We start from the raw sequence: 21,782 nt of genomic DNA, 5'->3' as shown, positions 1-21,782 counted from the left end.
ATTCTCATACAAGTACATTATGTATCCTTAGCCTTATGCCCTTAACCACTGTAGGACCACATAAAATGCTTATAAGTTTATATATATATCACACAGTGGCAGACCAAACAACCTCACTAAGAATAGTGTTTTATGAGGTTAAATACGTTCTCCTGCAGATGAAAACGGCCCTTTGTGCTTGTTTTATTTTTATTTGGTTATGTAATTGAACTTTGTGCCTCAGGCACAATCACATCACAGGTCACGAGATACCCATAAAACTACTTTACATACTTAAGCCTGTAAAATACTGTTACCACTTCCATTATTCATGATCACATGGCCAAACTGAGTTATCCTTAAGTTGAGAAAAATGGGAGATGAAAAAAAATGCAGTATTCTAAATGCTGTGCACACAGTTGTGCCTCCCGTAGTATCTTAATACACTATTTAAACATCATATTTCAACCAATTTTCTTTTTAGGTAGCTCAATTAAGGATAACTTTACAAAAAATGACTGGAAAAACTAAAATTGTGCAACAATTGTATTACATTTTTTCATTAAGGTAGTTGCAGAGAAAAAACCTGAGCTCTGCCAGGATGGGGACAGTTTAAGTGAATGAAAACTGTAGTTTGCCCGCCACCTGTTTGGTTATATCATAATGGTTTGTTTATGATAATGCAAAATGCTAATGTACACATTCTAAAGATTTTTCCACAATTCAAAGCTTTGCTGTATTTTAGTTCATCTGACATGGAAACTATAAACTAAGCTTAATTAACTTTCGCATGAGCTGTTACATTTACTTCCAAAGCTGCACCAAGGTGCTGTGATTGTTGCAGTTGCGTTTCAGTTCAAATTCAGCTTATTTGTATTATGCCAGGTCACAACAAAAGTCATCTCAAGCCACTTTACACTTAACTCCAGCCCAGTGCAGTTGATATCCCAGTTCATTCGGGTTCAAATCAAACTTTTGGTAAATGCATCTGAAATGATTCTTCTTATTTCGGAATGCTGCTGTGAGGAACTGAAACAAACCAACGTTTTTTTCTGTTTTCCTGTCCTGGGTGAACTGAGCCTTTAAGTTGAGCGTGTACAGAGCTGGTTTTACAAGCTGGACCCCCTACACACATCTGCTCCTGCTAATGCCATCCCCAACCAGCTTTCCTGATGTTCAGGTGAGTGTTCTCCTGGTGTGAATTGCAGACCTTGTGTTGAACATTGATGCACTGCCTCCATTATCGCTCTGCCTCCTTCCGAAGAGCCGACGCTATTGTTTATGACACTGACACATGCAGTAATGGGTATTTCACTTCTGCACCTATACCGTGCGTGTGTTGAAACAGAAAACATAGATAAATATGGTGTGTATCCACAACATCAGTAAAATTGTGTTTCATCAATAGAAGCATTAGACTCATCATTAGAAAACCACATGGTGGTGGTGGCGTTTTGCTCGTTCGACAACAAAAACTGTTGTCTTAAGAGAGCACAAAAGCAAATCCTTCCTTGGGTATAATACTAGTTACAACAAATGTACAACCCCTTGTGTTTGCTTCTGTTATTTCTGCGTCTCAAATGTTCAGGGAATTCATTGTACAAAACTTCAAAAAAGATTCAGCTGAAAGCTCTCTTCGGGAAAATCATCAAACGTGTGCAGATGCGTCTTCGGGGATTTGAAGAAGTTCAGACCTACAGTAGAAGTCAGATGAATCCTTCAGTACTGCATGTCCCTGCAGACAGGGGAACATGGCAGCTGTCACTAACAAGGAAAGTCACATGCCACTCTCCTCCTTTATGTTCAAATACAAACACAGACTCTGGTGTATTAGTGCCAGATATCAATTATCGCGTGTCAACCTTTATCTCCTCACATTTACTGCTCTACAGATGCATTGATGGCTTCCTTTTTTTTCTTCCAATAGTTCAAGTACAGTTGTACTTAAGAGAAGAAGAAAGAAGAGAAGATCACAACAGTTTCATCCAATTTTTATGTAAGTGTTTTAGATTGTAGTAGCCTGGGGGTATGCGGTGCACACTGTTAAATTCTTTAACAATGCTTTTAGCGGCACAATGATTGTAAATAAAAACGAAGGCTCCCGGGAAATGTTTGTGTCGAGGAAATCTTTCTCATTCATTTCAAAAGGAGGAATCACCGGTTGAGATAAAAGAATAATCAAGTTTGCCGGAACAGGAAAGATCTGGCGTATCTGCATCGTTGATGGTATACATGTTTGTATTACAGTGTAGCAGTGGAGCACAGCATGGTTTTACATCTCCTTTGGTAGTTTTCTATTACAATACGACAAAAAGCCCTTTTCTGTTTACACAGTGAGGGTTGGATCAAGTGGAGGATTGTGCACATAAAATTACCATAATAGGCAGCCGCAGAGTTTGCTAATGTGCTTCTTTGGATGAGAGGGCATGCAGAGATTTGCTGAGGAACTGACAATGTGGCAAAGAAAAAAAAAAAAAGATTGAAAGAAATCTCAGCAAATCCTCATTTTTGCGGACCCAGTTTAGTACATGGGTGTGCAGCCACCCCAGGAGCCGAAAGGTTACCCCACATCTGGAGAAATGAGTTTGACCCTCTCAAAGGGCACAGGAAGTTACCCCTGAAAGCTGCAAACAAAAGCAGCAGTGGCGAGCAGGAGCCCAGAGCGCCATTCATCGCGGCTAATGACTTGTTCATTAAGAGTGATGATGGATAAAGACTTCTCACGCTGAGATGAAATCAAGATTTATATGCGTTGTTTCCTCACCCAACTTGTGGGAAGATCATCATCATTTAATTCTATCTCTGCGGCCGGTGATGGGCATCCAGAGAGCGGGCTATCAAACGGTGCAGTCAGCTGGCAAAATCCAAAACGTGCCGTTGGCACATCTGGAGCTTGCCGTCGCAGCTGAGGGTGAGCAATGACTGCTGGCGGGTGGCCAAATTACAGGCAGAGATGCTTCAGGACTCCACAGCTTCCACCCGGCCTTCTCCTCGTTTAGATCATCATCATTATTTATTTGCTTATTTATTATTTTTTCTATCACGCGAGTTGCGTTTCAATAGAACCTTTTATTTCTTCCTCAGATCAGCGCATTATCACACTGCGCTAGACCCCTGACCCACCTCTCCCTGTAGGTTCTTATCTCTAGCTGGAAATAGGCCTCAAGACACTTCATCAGTGTCCTTCACCCTGCTATCTGCTGCTCCCAACTTTTATTAAAACTTCAGCCTTTATCAGCTCCTGGGTAATTCAGGCATGACAAATTGGGCACCAGATGCCACCTCCATTTGAGGCTGCTGTACATCTCTTGCTCCCCTATCAAGACAATGGGAGGTGGCAGGCTGCAACATTGTGGGATACCCACCTTCAGCTCAGCACATCAGGTTACCTCAACAAACTTCCTACATCCATCTGAATACTGAATACATTGTGTTGAGAAAGTTCCTCAGAAGGCTTCTCCTTCACATCAATTGTTCATTGGTTATCTGACCCAGGAGAGTTATTTAATGATTGAGTTAAAATTGAGAAGAGTGAATCTTCATCCTGTTACAGTCCATTGTAGTTCATCCACGGTTAATCCTCAAATGTGCTGCTTTCTGTAGATCTAGGTGTGATTCTGTTTTCTGCTGTACATTTGCAAGGAAAAGAAAAAAGAAAAGATCAACAGCAGTTTTATGGTGCAGGAAGAGTCTGACCATGCACTTCTGAGAATTATATCAGCTTTGTCTTGAGAGGATGAAGCGTCTGATCAATAAACACAACAAATAAATAAATAAAGGTTGATGGAGGATCTTGTTTCTGGACCTGTGATGCACAATTAGCTTTCCAAGGGGCTTTTGAATGCAGACATCTTGATGACATGGACAAGAGAAGTGGCTGACAGCTTATATTTACTGTCTCGTCCTCCTGCACATTTCATTTTGGGCATGTTTAAAGATAGGACATAATTTATGATGCATTTAAAAAGAGGGAATGTGGAGCAGAGCTGCATGCTCAGTTAAATAAAACCACAGCAGACAGATATAGAAAAAGAATTAGTCAATGCCATTCCCTCATTTATGACTGACTGGAAGAGATAATACACATCTGCTCTCATGTAAGATAACCTAATTCAGTGGTGTAAAAGAGTTTGAAATTGACAGGCGTGCACATGAAGAAACTAGTTGGATCACTAACTGGAACTCTTGAATTGTATTCATGGTTATCTGGACAGTGCTCCTGGGATATGGTCCCCGCCTTGACCTGCACATCATCTGCACTTCAGGGGATTCAGTGAGGGTCCTGCCTGTAAATAAGGATCCATGATAGAGGAGCAGCAGGCGTGAAGCATGAGATTGGAAACCCAAGGCATCACACTGAGCAGTTGGATCTTAGAGATGTTTAGCAGCACATAACTCTGCACACAGACCCTGAATTTGGCATGAGCTAGTACACACTCTTGCTCATAGGGTCAGCCATGCATGTGAACACGCTCTCAAACACTGCATTATGTTACGCTCCCCCCCGTTTCACAAATATATAATGTGTTTCAAATGATCATACAATATTCAAAGCCTGCTCTTGCAAAGAATTGTTGGTCCAGACAGGCAATGTGGTGGGAATGAGAAGTCTTCAGATGTTACAGCATACTGTCAGTCCAAGCCTCACCACAGTAACTGGGCTGCGTTTGAATGTATGACTTCCCAATGTCTGGTCCAGCCATGCCCAACACAGCGGTGCCGGCCAAGATGCCAGCTGTGTTTCAGGGCTAAAACGTGTTTTAAGCACTGCTGCAGCATGGTAATGTGTTGTGCAACCTGCCAGCCCATGAGCATCCTGAGGCAAATGGGAGAAGCAGTGGTTAAAAAGCAGGCCCTTTTTTTTCTTTTTGGGTCAAAGCCAAGGACTAATCTACAACATAAAGGCATGGCATAACCAGGGGCTATCACATGGGATGTGCTTCCCAAAAGACAGTGTTTTAGAAGGAAAGCTTCCATTATATTATGCCAGTGGAATTTGGTGCTGACGGCCTCTTCTTCTCAATTAACATTTGGAATTAAAAAGCTCTTTCCATGGCCACGCTAAACACACCGAAAACAACAGATTGATCTGTCAATAATTTTGCATCATCAGCATCACTCTTCCAAGCAGGAAAATTGAGAAAAATGGAGATAACTCTGAGATTAAACTTCTTAAAAAAATTATTTATTTGATTATTTGTCTAAATGCATATTTAACTACTGATTTGAAGAATAAATCAGTATCCTGTTTGAAAAGCACTTTTATTTTGGCTATTTGTTACATCAAATAAGTTTGCTGGGTGAACTGGATTTGGGTGCAGATGAGAGTGATGAATTGCATCCATTAAGGGGGAATCTTACAAACCTTAAAGTGAAAACATACCTAAAACAAGAGCATCATTACGAAAATGAGCAAAGACCTGAACCTGGAGTGGTTCTGAGCAGAGATGAATGATGGCATCACACCTCAGTCCATTATGGAGGCTATTTATACTCTGGGACACAGAGGAGCAACACTAGTTAGAGGCTTCTCTCCAATTAGGTTATTACAGGTCTGGGAGCATTATTACTCAAGGAAATATCGGAGTAGAAATTGTGTCTTTAATCAAGGATAAACATATCTGTCATGGAGTGGCTGCTGTTCCTCCCCGTTTTATTTCATTTGTGGTCTGATAATGTATTTGATTTTGCTTTGTTTAAGTAAATGTACCTATGTTATTCAGCACAGAAACACATCAAAAAAGGTCTGTGATACTCAGCGTACACTATTCATTGTTGCGTGGTTTGGAAGAGGTCACAAGAACGAGAAAAACAGACGATGCAGAAGTAACTGTTGACACTTCAAGCAGTAAAGAGATTATTTGTCCAGAAAGAGTTTATTTGTGGTTTATAGAGCTACTCCTGTCCATGAAATAATACTCACAGATGTACAATGTCTTGTTTGCTTCACAATATAAAGTGACGTTCCAGGTATTTTATGTCCAGTCACAGTGATAGGAAGTGTGTAGTGCAGTGGTCTTCATTCCTGGTCCTGGAGAGCCACTGTCCTGCATGTTTCAGACGTTCCCTGCATCAACACGCCTGAATTAAATGAATGGTCATCACCAACTGGTTATGAGGGTCTGCACAACTCTGTTTGTATGAGGGTGTGTTGAAGCAGGGAAACATCATAAACATGAAGGACAGTGGATTTCGGGGACCAGGAATAAAGACTACTGGTGTAGTGTGTCAGGAGGGAAATTGTTTTAGAGCTGAAACTCTTTTGTTCTTTTTTTTTTTACTACTAAATGACTTAAATACTTTTCATACACATTTATCAGTGACATTTCGGTTTCTCTTTCAGTCTATATTCATATAATCACACCATAGCTCCACCTGCACAATTCGTGTTCTTATCTGGTAAATACTTAGCGCACCATGATTCTCACGGTAAACTCCTTTAAGCACTTAGCTATGACGAGCTACAACTGTATGCCAAGTGGAAACCGATTGAATCGCTGAAACCTTTTATTCACTATTGAGATGTTATGAATCACTTCTCTCCCTAACACATAAGGCCACGTCGTGAAGGGTTATACTACGGGTTAAAAGGCAATAAAAGTTGGCAATAATGTGAGGTATTGTGTGTCGGCTTGTGCACAGCCTGAGTGACGGGTCAGCGTACAGTCCTGGAATTCCCCTGTGCTCCTCTTTGCAGGACATGGTGGCCTCACTTGAAGCCGAGCGAGGAATAAAGGATTGCCTTCTGTATTTTTTCATTAGACTTTTCTTTTGTTACTGAATACATAAATCCACTGTGGCAAGATGCAATATGTATCATGGCACTCCACCTGCGGACGTCTTATAATGGCTGCCATGTCCCTCCAGTCAGGGATGATAAGTGAACCCCCCGTGAATGTTAATGATAGTGATCATTCTGAACCAGCCCGCCTTTCCGTCTTCGCTCACAGCCCGCGTGTCACACACGGGGTGGCAAGGTTCAAGGGACTAAAATGAAAACAAACACTCATGGAGATTTATAAATAAATAAAGACAGAAATGAATGAATGAGGGTCTGGATGAATGAGTATACGCTGTGGCACCAGTGAAAAACATAAACTAGATGCATGGACATTTTTGGATTACCTCTCTATTCAAAAAATTTGCAATTCCCAATAGCATTTGTTTCATAATGTTGATTAATTATTGTGTCGCTTACTGCAAAAGTCCATGCTGCTGTAATATTTCTATTCAGTAAGACTTATTTCATTATTTACAAAGCCCAGTAAACACTGGGGAGCAGGTGGGTTCAAACAGATGTGGCTGTTTACATGACCACAATAGTCTGGGCTTCATATCTGGTCATTGCTTGTAAATAGCTTTGACAACATGCACACTTGCCGGGCCAGCGAAAAGCTTCATTCAGCTAATCAAAACTGACAATACTGAAATCCCAAGGAGCCTTTTTCTATCATGTGCTACGCGTCAAATTGGAGATGAGCTTAAGAAGCTCAGCAATCTCTGTGAAATATACCTAACCTGCAGAATCCTGCTACGTGTTAACTGCACACAAACAAAAACCCATGTATAACTTCAGACCAGTTTAGTCACGTTTTACTCCACAGCCTCCCTTCTGATACTTTTTCCTTTATACGTTTCCTCTACAGTTTGGGTGGATTGTTTTTGACCAACAGAGCACCTCTATAAGCAGCACACTCCGCTCAAGTAACAGGCAGGGGAGAAAGCAAACAGAGTCCATGCCAGCTCATCCCCCTCTCTACATCTCACCGCTTCCTCCTTGTCTAACTTTGCCAAAGTCCTTGGAACTTGCCAAATGCGGTCATGCCTGCTTAGCTTGCTGGACTGATTGTGCCAGAAAAGAAAATAAGACACAGATGTATACAAACTCTTGATGATGCCAGTGGAGAGACAGCTAATGGCTTCATCTCGACCCTCCCATTGTAGCTGGGCACAGGTGGGGATAATTAGAGATTCTATCTTCCCCCTCAAAGTTGATTCCTTTCTGGTTGTGTCAAAAAAAGGCGGGTGAGTCTGGAGCGTCGTGCTGCACCGCGCCCACAATCATAAGCATCAGCCATACCGCGTCTACATTATTAGTTTGTGACACCATCGGACCCGGCCTGCCATTGATTTGTGCTGGCAAAAAAAATAAATAAATAAAAAAAAGGAAACTCAAGGAAAAAAAAAAAACATCTCCTGTCAGGCATGCTGTGTCACCGCCTTTGAAGAAGCCCAACAAAACCACTGGCACAGGATGTAGGGAGCAGTTCAAAGCCAAGACTAATACACTGATCCAAACTTAAGATTGGTAGACAAAAAAAACAAACTTCCAGTACCTTCGAGTACCTCGTGAAAAACAGTTAATTCAACTTTCTGACTCATTTGAGAATACATGTTCCTCAACTCCAGATGTTTGAATGAGCTCCAGAGTGTGACCTCTGTCCTCTCACTGGGAGTCTCATGATGAAATAATCCTGCGTGAGCAATTGCTATGCAAAGCGGACTATCATACAGTCCTGTGTTCTTCAAAAGGCTTGAAAAGCTCTTTTTCCTCCGTTAGCCTGAGTGACAGCAGAGAGACAAGTGTCTTCAGATGAGAGGAGGCGAGTCTCATTACGCCGTATTTGGTTGACACTGAGTGATTCAAGTGTTCCTGGACAATTCAGACACACTGATATAAAACACATTAAATGTCTTTCACAGCACTTTACCTGACACTGCTCATCTATGCTCATCTGTTATCCCCGACGAGCTGGCTTTTCTTGCTGCTTTGAGTCTGGGATCAGGATGCTGTTGAGCAGTAAATAAAGAGGAGCTGTGATGAAATACGCAGAGACAAAACATTAAAAAATATCAGAAATTGCCATCTCAAAAAGTGAAATGTCAAAAGCCCTTTAGGATTTGGTTTACACAGAGCCTTTTTCACTTATGCCAAAGGCTGCACACTATGAAGAAGAATGTAATATAAAATATATTTGTTGTTTCATTTCCAAAAAGTGTTTTTGATAATAATAATAAATAAATAATATATAAATAATAATAATAAAACATTTTAGCTGAACATCTTGATGCTCCCGCAAACATTTTTTCCATAGGATGATATAAAATATCTTAATAAGTTAGAAAAAAATGTAAACTTGTAAATATAAAATGTAAATCCACTGGCGTTGTCTGTTGTTGCACTTTTACTCTGTTCATCAAGTGATTGGGATACAAGGGTATCACATTATTAAGGAACATTTAATTAAAGCACTAATTCACAAAAGGTGGGAGTCATTTGCAGAAAAAAATAAAATAAAATAAAATTAAAAAAAAATTGAAAAAGCAACCCAAAATAAATGAATAAATAAAATAAAAAAAGAATTAATTAATAAATAAAACAAGCCTAAATAAATAAATTGATGAAAGAACAAAAATGAAGGCCTATCTTTATGCTAAGTTCTCTACCAAAGAAACGAGCAGATGAAACTGTCTAACAAATATTGCAGAATGGTTCAAGAATGTCATATATGTATTGTGTATTGGTCTTGTTAGCCCATATTTTCCATCTACTCATCTTCCCCTTATGTCATCACAATGCTTACAAACTCTGCATGTTTTAGCAACTCACTTTCAGGTTTCAAGAGAGCAAGTCACTAGCATGTAAATCTTTTGTAGTCATCTAGAGAAGTAGGGGGCTCATCGAATTGGTCAGAAGATTTAATGTGATGACATTTTTTTTTTCAATTTACTGTGCAGCCATACTCTTATCCTTTCTTAAAAAGATGAACTTCATCTCACTGACATAACACTGGTGGTCCTAACGCTGGACTTGACAGACACAGTAGATACTTGCTGCGGTAGTCTTTCGACAAATTTGATGGACCACATACAGATGGAAACAAAAGGTCTGCAAACCAAGTTCATACATATGGGTATCTCACAAAATAAACTCTTGCAAAAAAAGAAAAGAATGAAAAAACGTACTCAAAAAAGTAGGAAGATGTAGAATCTTTTCAGGAGTGATAACCATAGAGGCAAAAGTATGCTCTGAACTAAGCAAATTTGATTATACGATGTAAGTAATTGGAAAAATGTGGAACAATACAATTATAACCAGTTGGAATTTGGACCAGTCAGAATCGAAACTGACATTTGTGAGTGCTGAGATAAACAACAAACAAACAAAACAAAGAAAAAGACAGACTGATTAGTCACTTATATTTGAAGTGAAAGTTTGTCACTTTGTCAGAGTGGGAGTATTATCAAAAAGCAGCACACTGGAGCCAGCAGCCAGAACCGATAGTTAGAAGCCCGCAGTCAGAAATTGTTAGCAGACACTCCTCGACTGTGACACAAAGGCGTTGATCCTCATTCTTGCTGCAAAGACTTTGAGGCGAAGAGTGAAGCTAAGATAGATAAGGTGGAGGCAGTGATAGGCCAGGTGAGTGGAAAGGATGCCGAGCCCAGTGGTCAGTGGGTAACAGAGAGAGGGCGGCTGTCACATCCTGCTGATTTAGCCAAGACAGATGAGACAATCAGCAACGCGATGTTCAGACAGCTCCTCAAGCCGGCCTGCATCCTGTGTTTGAGGGCAGCTTGTCCACACCTTCTCAAAGCTGATCTCACCTTTGTCTTCGCTGCAGTGTGCAGGTGAGACCTCTGGTCAGCAACGTTCTCGGACATGCGAAATGTTGAATGATATCAGAATCACTTCGCTAGCTCCTGAGGCTGCATGCACACAACATGGATTATGTGAAAGAAGTCACTTAGTAGTGAATGATTCTGCTTTTATGTCTTTAGAGGATCTAAACAGACTTTTATTACACATGTTTATATTACCACCCATAATTTCACTGTTTTTATTGAATCTAACTCCAAATCAAGAAAATTGCTTTGCCTAATTTTTTTTAAATATTTTAACAATGAATCTCAATGCTTCTGTAAAAACAGAAACTGATTAGAAGGAGAAATGAGAAGGGAAAATGTAGCAATTGCAACATTTTAAACACTTTTTGTTGTTTTGAAACTGCAACAGTTTGGGATGTTCAGCTATGTAGCCATTACATGTTGTGTACATCCACCATCAAATCGGTTTTGCCAGTTAAATAGACCTTTTGTTAATCAATTTAATCAGATCCTTAAAGACAATTTTCCTCTTTTTAGTTTTTTTACATAACCCCCCACAAGATTTAGAAGAAAAAAAAAAGGAGGGAGAAAATTCTGTCCCTGGACTTGAATCAGTGGATTAAGTTTTTGCGACAATTTCACACCCTTCTGCCAGTATTGAAGTTAATTCTATAGAGACATTTTTTAGATTAAAAAAAAAAAAAAAACTTTTTTAAATATTTTTTTTTTTTTAAACAGGAAAAAAATGGAATTACATCTTTTCATTTTGTTGTTTTGATAAGATGACTTTTTTTGTGCGTGTGTTTTTTACAATGTTCATTTCTAAAACGTTATGAAAACGAAAGAGGCTGAAATGGCAGAGTTGGCTCATGCGACTGGTTATATAAAATGCATCAAAATGCTTTCAAATAACAGACTTCCTTTTCCTACACTTTCTGCCAACACAGACAGATGAGAGGCTTTGTCTTGATGGCCAATCGTGAACTGAGTAAACTGGCAACATGTGATCCCTGGAGCAGAACAAATGTAAAAAGGCTTCATGGAAAATGTTGATTTCACTTTGATAAACACTCACATCAGTCAAGGTGGTGTAAGAAAGGGACAATCTAGACGGTTGTCTCATTCGTCTGAAGTAAATATACTAACATGTCGCAATTAATTTCATATGGACATCCTGATGTTTTAAAACATTATCCCTTTAAAACTTCACACAGTTTTGGAGAGGTTTGTGGATGAACAGCATTTCTGCTGCAAACTGTGGGAAAACATAGAAAAAAGGAAAAAAAAGGAATATGTGTGTGTCTATGTGAATATATGTGTGTCAAAATTTCCTGAAGACTGCACAGCTTCCAGCCTCTCTCCTAATTGCATTGATTTTTAGTACAGTAAATCTAGCTGTGTCACAATCTGCACTCCCCAGGCATGATGTAAGGCTCCAAAACCAGCCTGCACGGCTGCTCTCAAAGACGCTGGCTCAAAATTTGATCTGTGACAGTGTGATTAATAGTTGAATTAATTAATAGCTAAATATACGCTAATTGTTTAATTGGCCACCTGATCTATAAAAGATCATTTATAAATTAAATGAGTTGATTTACAAAGTTTATTGATTAAATGTGACAATGAGTTATATGGCTGACTACCTGATTTGCAATTTTCCCAATTAAATTTGCAAAGCTCTTTTAAGTGTGGTTTTGCAAAGTCTGCCCTATCCAAGTGATCTACACCACACCTGACGCTTCAGTACTTATTTATGAAATCAGACAGCTGATAATGATGCATTAATATTAATGCAAACTGTAAATTTTCATATTGCTCTCGAGAAACCAATTCAAAAGCTTTTTTCACAAGTCCAACTATATTTCAAAATTTGAAAGCAAAATAAAGTGGAAGTCTTTGCTAAGGTCAAATACTGTAACCAGATTTTTATTTTTTTTTAAATTAATTTTCTATTTGTTTGTTTCTACATGTTTCAAGCAAATTATTTGGTGAGACCTGTTAAGGAAAGTTTCATGGAAATAAATCTGATTATAACGCTGTTTTCTTTTTTATTAAACGATTTCAGGTGATAAACATCATTAAAATGCATAAAAAGAATAATTACAAAAAAAAAAATGACAAAAACAAAAACATGCCAGATAACAATAAAACAAAAAAGACCCCACTTTAACTGTGCGTGGTTATGTACTGCATATCAATATTTATCGGTTCGCTATTCTGCACCAGATTTATGAGAATTACATTTTAACTCTCAAAGTCCAGAAACTTTTCTGGTCCAAAATGAGCAGAATTGTGCAGCATTCATACGACACTTACTTTGACTGAATTACCATTTTTGTTGTTACCTCCTGGGGCTGGAGGACATGATGGGATGCAAGGAAGTATGACGTTATGGCAGCCAATTCATGTGCCCCTTCAGGGGTTACAGTGGGGTGTTGTACGTGTTGTGACTATCAGTTTAACAACCAACAAATGTGCTCTGATTCTAGGTACTACAGATCACATCATATATTGTTTCAATACAATAACATCTGACTGATTTGCACAAGTTTTATGATGGTGTCAAATACGCATTAATTAAAGTACTGAATACTTGAGTTCATCATTTATGTACAAACCAACATGTCCTTTCTTACGCATGTGCTATACATGCACTTTCCCATATACGTATATACACATACACACATATTCCTATGAGCAAATAAAAATTAAATACCTAGAAACAGATACATATCCTACAAATGTTTACATAAAACACATGTAAACATCCATACGTGCATAGTACATAGAAAACTGACTTGTAACTTGTTTATGTTTTGAGGGTTATCAAATACATAGATAATTTACATGCCCTTGATTAACCTTAATGATTTCCAATATCCTTTCAAACTCCAGCCTTTACATCGACTCAAAGCATCTTTTTGTTATTGCACCAGAATCCATTTATCCGTATCTGTGACTATGAATACTACTACTGCTATGAGTCATCCATAAATGTTTAGCCAACACATAAAATTAAGTTGCATTTGAGAACAAATGTCATTACATGCAATGTTTGTTTTATGTGTGCTTGTGTGATATGCGTGGGGGATTTACAATGGGGTACAAATACAATGAAATCAATGGTTATAATTGGATATAGTGGACTGGGTTTCATACAAAACTTATAACAAAAATGTATACATTCACGGGCCACTTTATTGAGTACAGCCGGTATACCTAATAAAAAGGTGAGTGTATGTATATTAGGGGTGTAACGGTACACGCATTCGTACCAAACCGTTTCGGTAATGGGCAGTCGGTACGGTGCAGATGTGTACCGATCCAAACACAATGTTTAACAGTAGCTAGTTAAGAGGATTTTTTGTGCGTCGAGCATACTTCAAATCCAAATCCAATCCATACAGACATCTTAAATGGCGGACTGGAAGTTTGTAGTCAGCACCAGACCCCCGTGAGTTTTTTTTCCCCGCTAGCAGACATCATACTGTAGCTCATGCAAAACAGAAGCTGGAGCTTGAAGACCCTCCCTTATCTTTAAAGGGGACCTATTATGGCATTTAATGTATATTTTAAACAGGCCTTGAATGTCTTAAAAACAATCTAAAGCTTGTTTTTTCTACATAAAACAGAAATTCAGCCTGTAGGCCATGTCTCTAGTTTTACCGCTTCTAACCCCATTTTCTGTGAGTGATCCTTAGGGGAGGAGAGGCTATGATAATGAGGCTCTGTGCTGATTGGCTGCCTGAATGACGTGTAGGAGGGGAGGGAACAAAGCCTCGCTCCCAGTGTTGCCAACTTAGCGACTTTGTTGCTAGATTTAGCGACTTTTCAGACCCCTATAGCGACTTTTTTTCAAAAAAGCGACTAGCGACAAATCTAGCGACTTTTTCTGGTGTTATTGGAGACTTATCCGGTGGGCAGAGCAGAGAGGAGACCCTCACCACTCCGTGTCCATACTGCAAATGAAATGCGCGTGCGCAAAGCCGCCGCTGGCTTGCAGAGCGGGATGTAAATGTAAACGTTTCTTTTTTCTTTTGGGTCACTTTGCCGGTCCCAAGCCCGGATAAAGGGGAGGGTTGGTTGTAGATAGGGATGGGAATTGATAAGATTTTTTCGATTCCGATTCTCTTATCGATTCTGCTTATCGATTCGATTCTTTATCGATTCTCTTATCGATTCTCATTTGGAAAAAAGGAGAAGAAACAATTTTAGTATCAACTTTGTTTTAATAAAACAGAGTTGATACTAAAATACTAAAAAGAAACAATTTTAGTATCAACTTTGTTTTAATAAAACAAAGTTGATACTAAAATTGTTTCTTTGTTTCAATTTATTTGTTTCTCCGATCTTTTTTGTTCAAAGATATAAAACTTTTATATCTTTGAACAAAAAAGATATAATGAGGTCTTAAGATGCCCCCAGCCTTGGGCTCCTCGATGGTGCCAGGGGGTCCCCACGAAATGATTTGTAATATACAGTAAAATATGTATTTAATATAAAATAATAATAATAAAATAAATATTTTTCTGTAGAAATTAACGAAAAACAACAAATTATTTTGTAGCAATTACACAAGAATGTCCAGTAACATGTTCAACACCACAAACTTAGTCACTGCTGGTGACATTCATCTATTCTGGCCTGATACTACTCCCTGCCGTGATGAAAGGAGCATCTAGTGGTAGAAGCTCTTTAACTTCTCCATAGATGAGCTGATCAGCTGCAGCTGTGTCGGGAGCGCGCAGCTCCGCTGTCTGCCGCAGGCTCGGAGCGCCCGGCTCATCCGCGTGGCGCAGCTCTTCTAAAGCATGATTTATGGTTCCGCGTTAAATCGACGCAGAGCCTACGGCGTAGGGTTACGCGGCGACGCGCGCCGTACGGTACGTGTTGCCGCGTACCCTACGCCGTAGGCTCTGCGTTGGTGTAACGCGGAACCATAAATCAGCCTTACCAGACGCCGGCTGACTCCGCGCTCCCAGCGCATCAGCCGGCCGAGTCCTAACAGTTTCCCCCCTCTGTTGAAATGTCCACATTGCAAGAATTGTCGCCCTGTTGTCATCCTTTTTGGTAAAATGTAACCAAACTTCCGCTTTGTCTCCGTGTTTTCCTGCTGGGCGCGAATGCGCACGTGGCGCAACGTGCTTGGTGACGTCATTCACGCCCACTGGAATCGATAAGGGAATCGTTTGGGAAAAAGGCAAACGATTCCAAGGAATTGAAACACTGGGAACCGGTTCTCAACAAGAACCGGTTCTCGATTCCCATCCCTAGTTGTAGAGCTAGCAATTTCACCCTACATAACAATCTTTTGATTAAATTTGCTGTTATAACATTTAACAATACAGGACAAAACTGATGTGTGTAATGTGGATCTAGACAAAGCATTAAAATCATTAAATGCTGTTAATGTTGAAATTATTTTTGTACATTTGTAGTTCTAAACATATTTAGGGTGTTTTTTACTCACTTTTGTCTCTCCCACGACGTTATTCCTCTCTCCTACAGCGTCCATTACAGTTATATGCAAATTGCCAATTATGCAAATTAGGCGATGACGTCATTTAGCGACTTCTAGCGACTTTTGGGACAGCCAATAGCTACTTTCCTTACTGAGGAGTTGGCAACACTGCTCGCTCCGCCTTTAGTTCCCTGAAGAGGGATCCGGGTCACCTCGTCTTCACACTAATTCACACAGGAAGATTTAATTGAATTCTAAACAGGTACACCACAGTTATTTACTCCGATTCCTCATCCTTTCATTTCTTATGTTACAAGACAAATGAATCATGTTAACTGTAAAGAAATCACAACACTGAATTTTCACAAATGGCAACTTTATTGTTAAAAAAATAAAACATAAGTTGTATATAAATAACATGTATGCACTATTGCTGGCTCAAGGAAGGACCCTGCGTCTTCTGAATGTGTCGTTGAACAGCTTCAGGTGCATTGCTTGGAAGATCTGAAACCATAAACAGAAGAAAAATGTATTACTAATAGAGCTCCGGTGTTACCTAACACTCCGTTAGGGAACACTGGAGCACCGGAGCTGCTCACCGGTCCGGTCCGGTGAGTGGCCCCGGTGCTCCGGAGCTAAGCTAAATACTTAGCCCATGCAAAGATCATACTTGTAGACAAATATAAATAACATAAAAAATAACGTCACTTACCGCTGACTGGTGTGCAGTTGCCGGGTCCCGGGCCTTTTATGAGGGTAAGTGTCGATGCAAAGCCTAATTTTTACTGTCCCCTCGCTGTGGAAACAGCCACCGCTTCTGAACAATGGCGGACGCTCCGGCCGGCGGAGTTAGTTGTGGGCGTGGTTTCAGCAGCGGAGGCCAAACCTCTGCGCCTATGGTGACGTCACCATAGGCGCAGATTCTGAACGGCTCGTAGAAGTCACATGACACTGGAAGATTCAGCCGGGCGGAGTGTACAGACCCTGCAGAATTTCGTGGAATTTCATGTTTTCTGTGTTGGCAGGTTATGGGGAGACCACTTTATATATGTTAAAACAAGAAAAAACGTGTTTTTCATAATAGGTCCCCTTTAAGGTCTCTCTGTCAGTGCGGTTACATGCACATCTAAATCAAGCTATTGGCTATCTAGCTAAGGATTAAACTGGAGGTTCAGAGAAATCCAAGTATCCATGCGCTAGAAGACAATCGATTATTAAGTGAGGTGCGTTCGACTCCGCAACCCTAGGTGGCGGCACACAGACTTTTGCATTGGCATTCTTCCGGTACAATTAGTAAACAAGCGCGAAGGAGGACAACAACATGCGAAAAAAAGGACGCAGCAGCTCTGTAAATTTCGTACATACTAAGCCTGATCATGTTGCAAGTAAGATTCAGACAAAGTCTCTCTCTTCTTCGTCTGTTACAGTGTTGTTGTGATACTGTGACTGTTATTATTCCCGCTCCCACGGCTCGTCACTTCCAGAAGGGAGAGTCCCGGGGCAGTCAGTAGCAGGAATAACTTGGATTAGGACCGCGTGATCTGGCACTAAAAGCTTGATCTCAAGAGCTTCAATTTGGTACGGCAAGGTGTGTATGTGGCTTTTAAAAATTCGAAATCATTCAGATTAATTAAATCGAAAACAGTTCGACTTTCTGTTAATGTATGTACTGTTTGGGAACACTTCGGTTTTCGGGTGAAAACAACCACGGACAAAGACAAGTAGATCAAATGAGAGCAGTGTGCTGACATTGTTCGGCAGCAATCGGGCATGTTTTTGGCAACACATCAAACCTCATAACGCATTTGAAACGGCACCACGCAAATGTGAATATCGCTGCTGCAAGGAAAGAAACCAGCACCGTGTCAACGGAGCTACCTTTGGCATCTAAACAGGCTTTTTCCAGTAGATCGGACTAAAGCCATAACCAATGCCTTTGGTGTTTTCCTGGCGGCGGATCTGTGACCATACTGTGTTGACAACACAGGTTTTAAACACGTTCTTAAATTTTGTTTAATTTGAGAATATTTTATTTATTGGAGGACTTGATAATAGAATTAAGCAGTATTATATTTTTTATTCCTATATATATATATATATATATATATATATATATATATATATATATATATATATATATATATATATATATATATATATATATATATATATATGTATGTATGTATGCATGTATAATAAATATATATATTTTTTTATGTTTCAAGAAAATGTATAAACCGTGGTTTGCAAAAGTTGAAAAATAAACAAAAAGCAATATTTATGTTTCATGTTTCATGTTTCATGTTATCTTTCATTACTGTGCTGAATATGAACCGAACCATGACCACAAAACCGAGGTATGTACCGAACTGTGATTTTTGTTTACCGTTACAGCCCTAATGTACTGTATGCAGACTCACCACTTTATTGGCTTTACTAGGTGTACTAATATAATGGCCAGTGACTGTATTATAAATACTAAACACCTCATAGGATTATGGTCATGAAATCACACCAAATAGAATCATTCATTAACTTGCTCTAAGATGCAGGAAAAAAGAAAACTACTGTGTTAAATAAAATAAAAAAGTGGCTTTCATTCTTTCTTGCTTCATCTTGTTCTTAGACATCAACAAAATAAGGGATACACAGATCATACATTTTGCTAATGTTTACAGACGTAAATATTTTGAATAAATACTGTAGGTAATAAATAAAGTGGTAGTCCAATCTAGCTGGCTAAGCTCGGAGCTAGATTAATAGTGAGGGTAATTTATGATATTGAGCTCCAGCAAAACACTTCCAAATAAATAATGGACTTCATGTGTCTGCTGTGGTGCGTAGTGCAGCCTCTGTCTGCAGTGGATCACAAGCACACTTTGGTCATAGGATGTACAGGAGAGACGGTGATACGCTGTATAAAAAATACAAAAAAGAATTCTTAAAAAAAAAATAAATAAATAATAAAGGTGATGGAACAGTTTAAAAACAAAAAATGTGACACCAACATAATTCAGTGTACAATAAAATACAACACACTTGAACAACTTATTATCTTGTCATCAACTTGCCTTCATCCTCTTTATCCATATAAAGTAAACCTGCAGTAAACTCATGTTAAAGCTGGTAAAAAGAAAAAAATAATGAAAAGGATAAACATTAAAACAAAAAAGCAGCAAGACAATGGGACTGTAAGTATGGAGTGGTGAGTTTGGCCTAAGTGTGGTGATCCACGGCCAAAGCCATTGGTCATACTGCATATACAGCACATGAATGTGTGCATTTTTTTCAGGACCAACACTGATCATCTTTTTTTTTTTCTTTTCATCCAAACACACACATATTCCAAAAATTAAATCCAGGTTTTTCTCTATATTCAGAACAGCCAAGAATGCTACCTTTCAGACACATTCATCTTCTTCTCTGTCTTGTCTCCCACCGTCTGTTTATTCTGGCTCTCATCAGCACCATTACTGCCATGCCCGTCAGATCTCTTCGAGGGAAATGAAAAACAGCAGTCATTTTAAAGTGCAGGGTAAAGGTTATAGAGTCTGGCACATCATTCCCTGCATGTGTCTCTCCCATGCTGATATATTCTGCGTTACACAGTGCATACCCATGCATAAAAATGAAAGTTCATAAAGTGTCTTCAATTTTTACATCTGGGTCTAAACAGAAGTCATCCAGAATACAAACTGTAGCTGAAGTTTTGAAATTAAAAGATACACAGGAATTCGATTATATAAGAATTCCAGGAGTTGCTGACAAAGAATAAAAAACAAAATGTAATATAATAAAGAAAGGAAAGATTTTCTTCCACAGCTATAGTTTCTGCGGCATTGCAATCAAATCTTATACAGATAATCACCTGCAGAGAAACTGCTGCTCGAAGGAAACTCATTTTTGATGTTTCAAATGTCTCCTTACATCATCTAAACTTGTGAGTGAATGAAGAGCAATTAGTTCAGTGAAGTTCTCCAAAAGGGCACAATGGCAATAAAAGGGAAGGATGGCAGAGGAAAGCAGGAGGCAAGCACTGTCTGCACATTTGCAAATGTTGGTCCAGAAGTTACAAAGCTTATAGTAATTTTTTTCTCCACCCCCCCACCTTTTTTTATTTTTTTTTTTATTTTAGTGTTTTGTAGTTTCTCTGAGGTGATGAATGGCAATGGGTAAAGTGCCAGTAGCAATGTCTCAAGAAGAAGCTTATTCTGTGTTGCCAAGCATGATTTATGGCAAAAAAAGAAGGGAGGAATATGTGACTTCACCATTTGCCCTCCTGCACTTTTCCATATTTTCCAAGGCGAGTCTAGGGTATTGGATTGACACAGCAACTGCAAACATCTGGTTTGGGGGATATGTCCCAGTTTCTGTCATTCCAGCAACCATTTGGGGAAAATAAGTGGAAATGAGAAAATAGAACAATCATTTTATTAAAGCGAGCGCGGTATCAACGACACAGAGTCTTCTTGAGCTATTTAGACTACCACTTTGTCGACTTTGTACTAATGTTTTTTTGTCAAGGACTCTTCAAGCACATACAGATTAAGTGGAAGCAATATTATATTGGTTCTCACATAGATAAAAGCACACAAAGCGACTGAATGCAGGTCTAAAAATACTGCTGCAATCTGATGGAGTTTTTTTTTTTCCCCCCCATTTTCCAAAGTCAAGCGGGAATAGAACACCATTTTAGCACAACTGCTCCAAAAAGTACAGTATGTCGTCTAATTTTTTTTTACTTAAAAATGTTCCATACACTATGTCTTGGACAGGCGAAGGCTGTAGGCAGCCTGCTCCAGTACCCATACCCTCTTCTTCCTCACATGATGCTGCTCACATTACAGGTCTTTGTAATGTGAGCAGATTGTGGATTTGTATTATAGCATGTTGAAAAAATGCATGGATGTTCCTGGAAAATATGTCCTCTTGAAAGGAGCATATGTTGCTCCAAAATCTCAGGCTCCTTTTCTTCATAACACCCCGTTTGCATTTGCTTCTGTGCACTCATGTGGTAAGTTCTGAAGTCTGTTATTTCCTGTGGGAACCTACATGATATCTGATGTAGTTATGAAAGTCTTCCTTCTGGTTTTTGAGCATAATTTGCTTCATGCGCTCTGAAAGATTTGACTTGAAGTGAACGTTTGCGCTGTGATAGAGGAAAGTACTCTTTAAAAATAATCTTCCTTCCATTGTTGCAGTAAAACTGTGTCCAAGTATTGACTATTGCAGTTGTTATTGGTCCTGTGCAATGAATTGACATTAGAGCATCGAACCATTCGTAAAGAACTGTGCATCCTTTATGAATGGTTCCCCAGAACATTGAGGTGCTTCATCAATAATAAACCCTGGATCGCCAGTGAACAGGAAGACTTTCTCAACAGGAAAAAAAAGGGCCTTTAGGGACGGAAACAGGGAATAATTGAGGAGTGTACTAAAATAACTCAAAGTCAAGATAAGAGACAACATGGATGTGTACTAGAAAAAGTTGGAGATTATCTCCAGCAGAACTATGAGATGTGTGGCAGGTATGAGGAAGATCCATTTGTTCTTAGCACCCCACACTGCTTGATTCCCCAAGTTTATTACCTCAAATTAGTGTTTCTGGAAGTTCACAAGACAGCAATTCACCCGCAAGTTCTTCAGTCACAGGCTTCTTTAAACCTGCTGCCCACAGCTATGACCATCTATAGCCTCTCTTTGAAGAAACTTGAATCCTTGTGTCAAACTTTAC

This window comes from Cololabis saira, chromosome 9 (genome assembly GCF_033807715.1).
Source record: "Cololabis saira isolate AMF1-May2022 chromosome 9, fColSai1.1, whole genome shotgun sequence".
NCBI lineage: Eukaryota > Metazoa > Chordata > Actinopteri > Beloniformes > Belonidae > Cololabis > Cololabis saira.
This window is presented reverse-complemented; position numbering follows the sequence as displayed.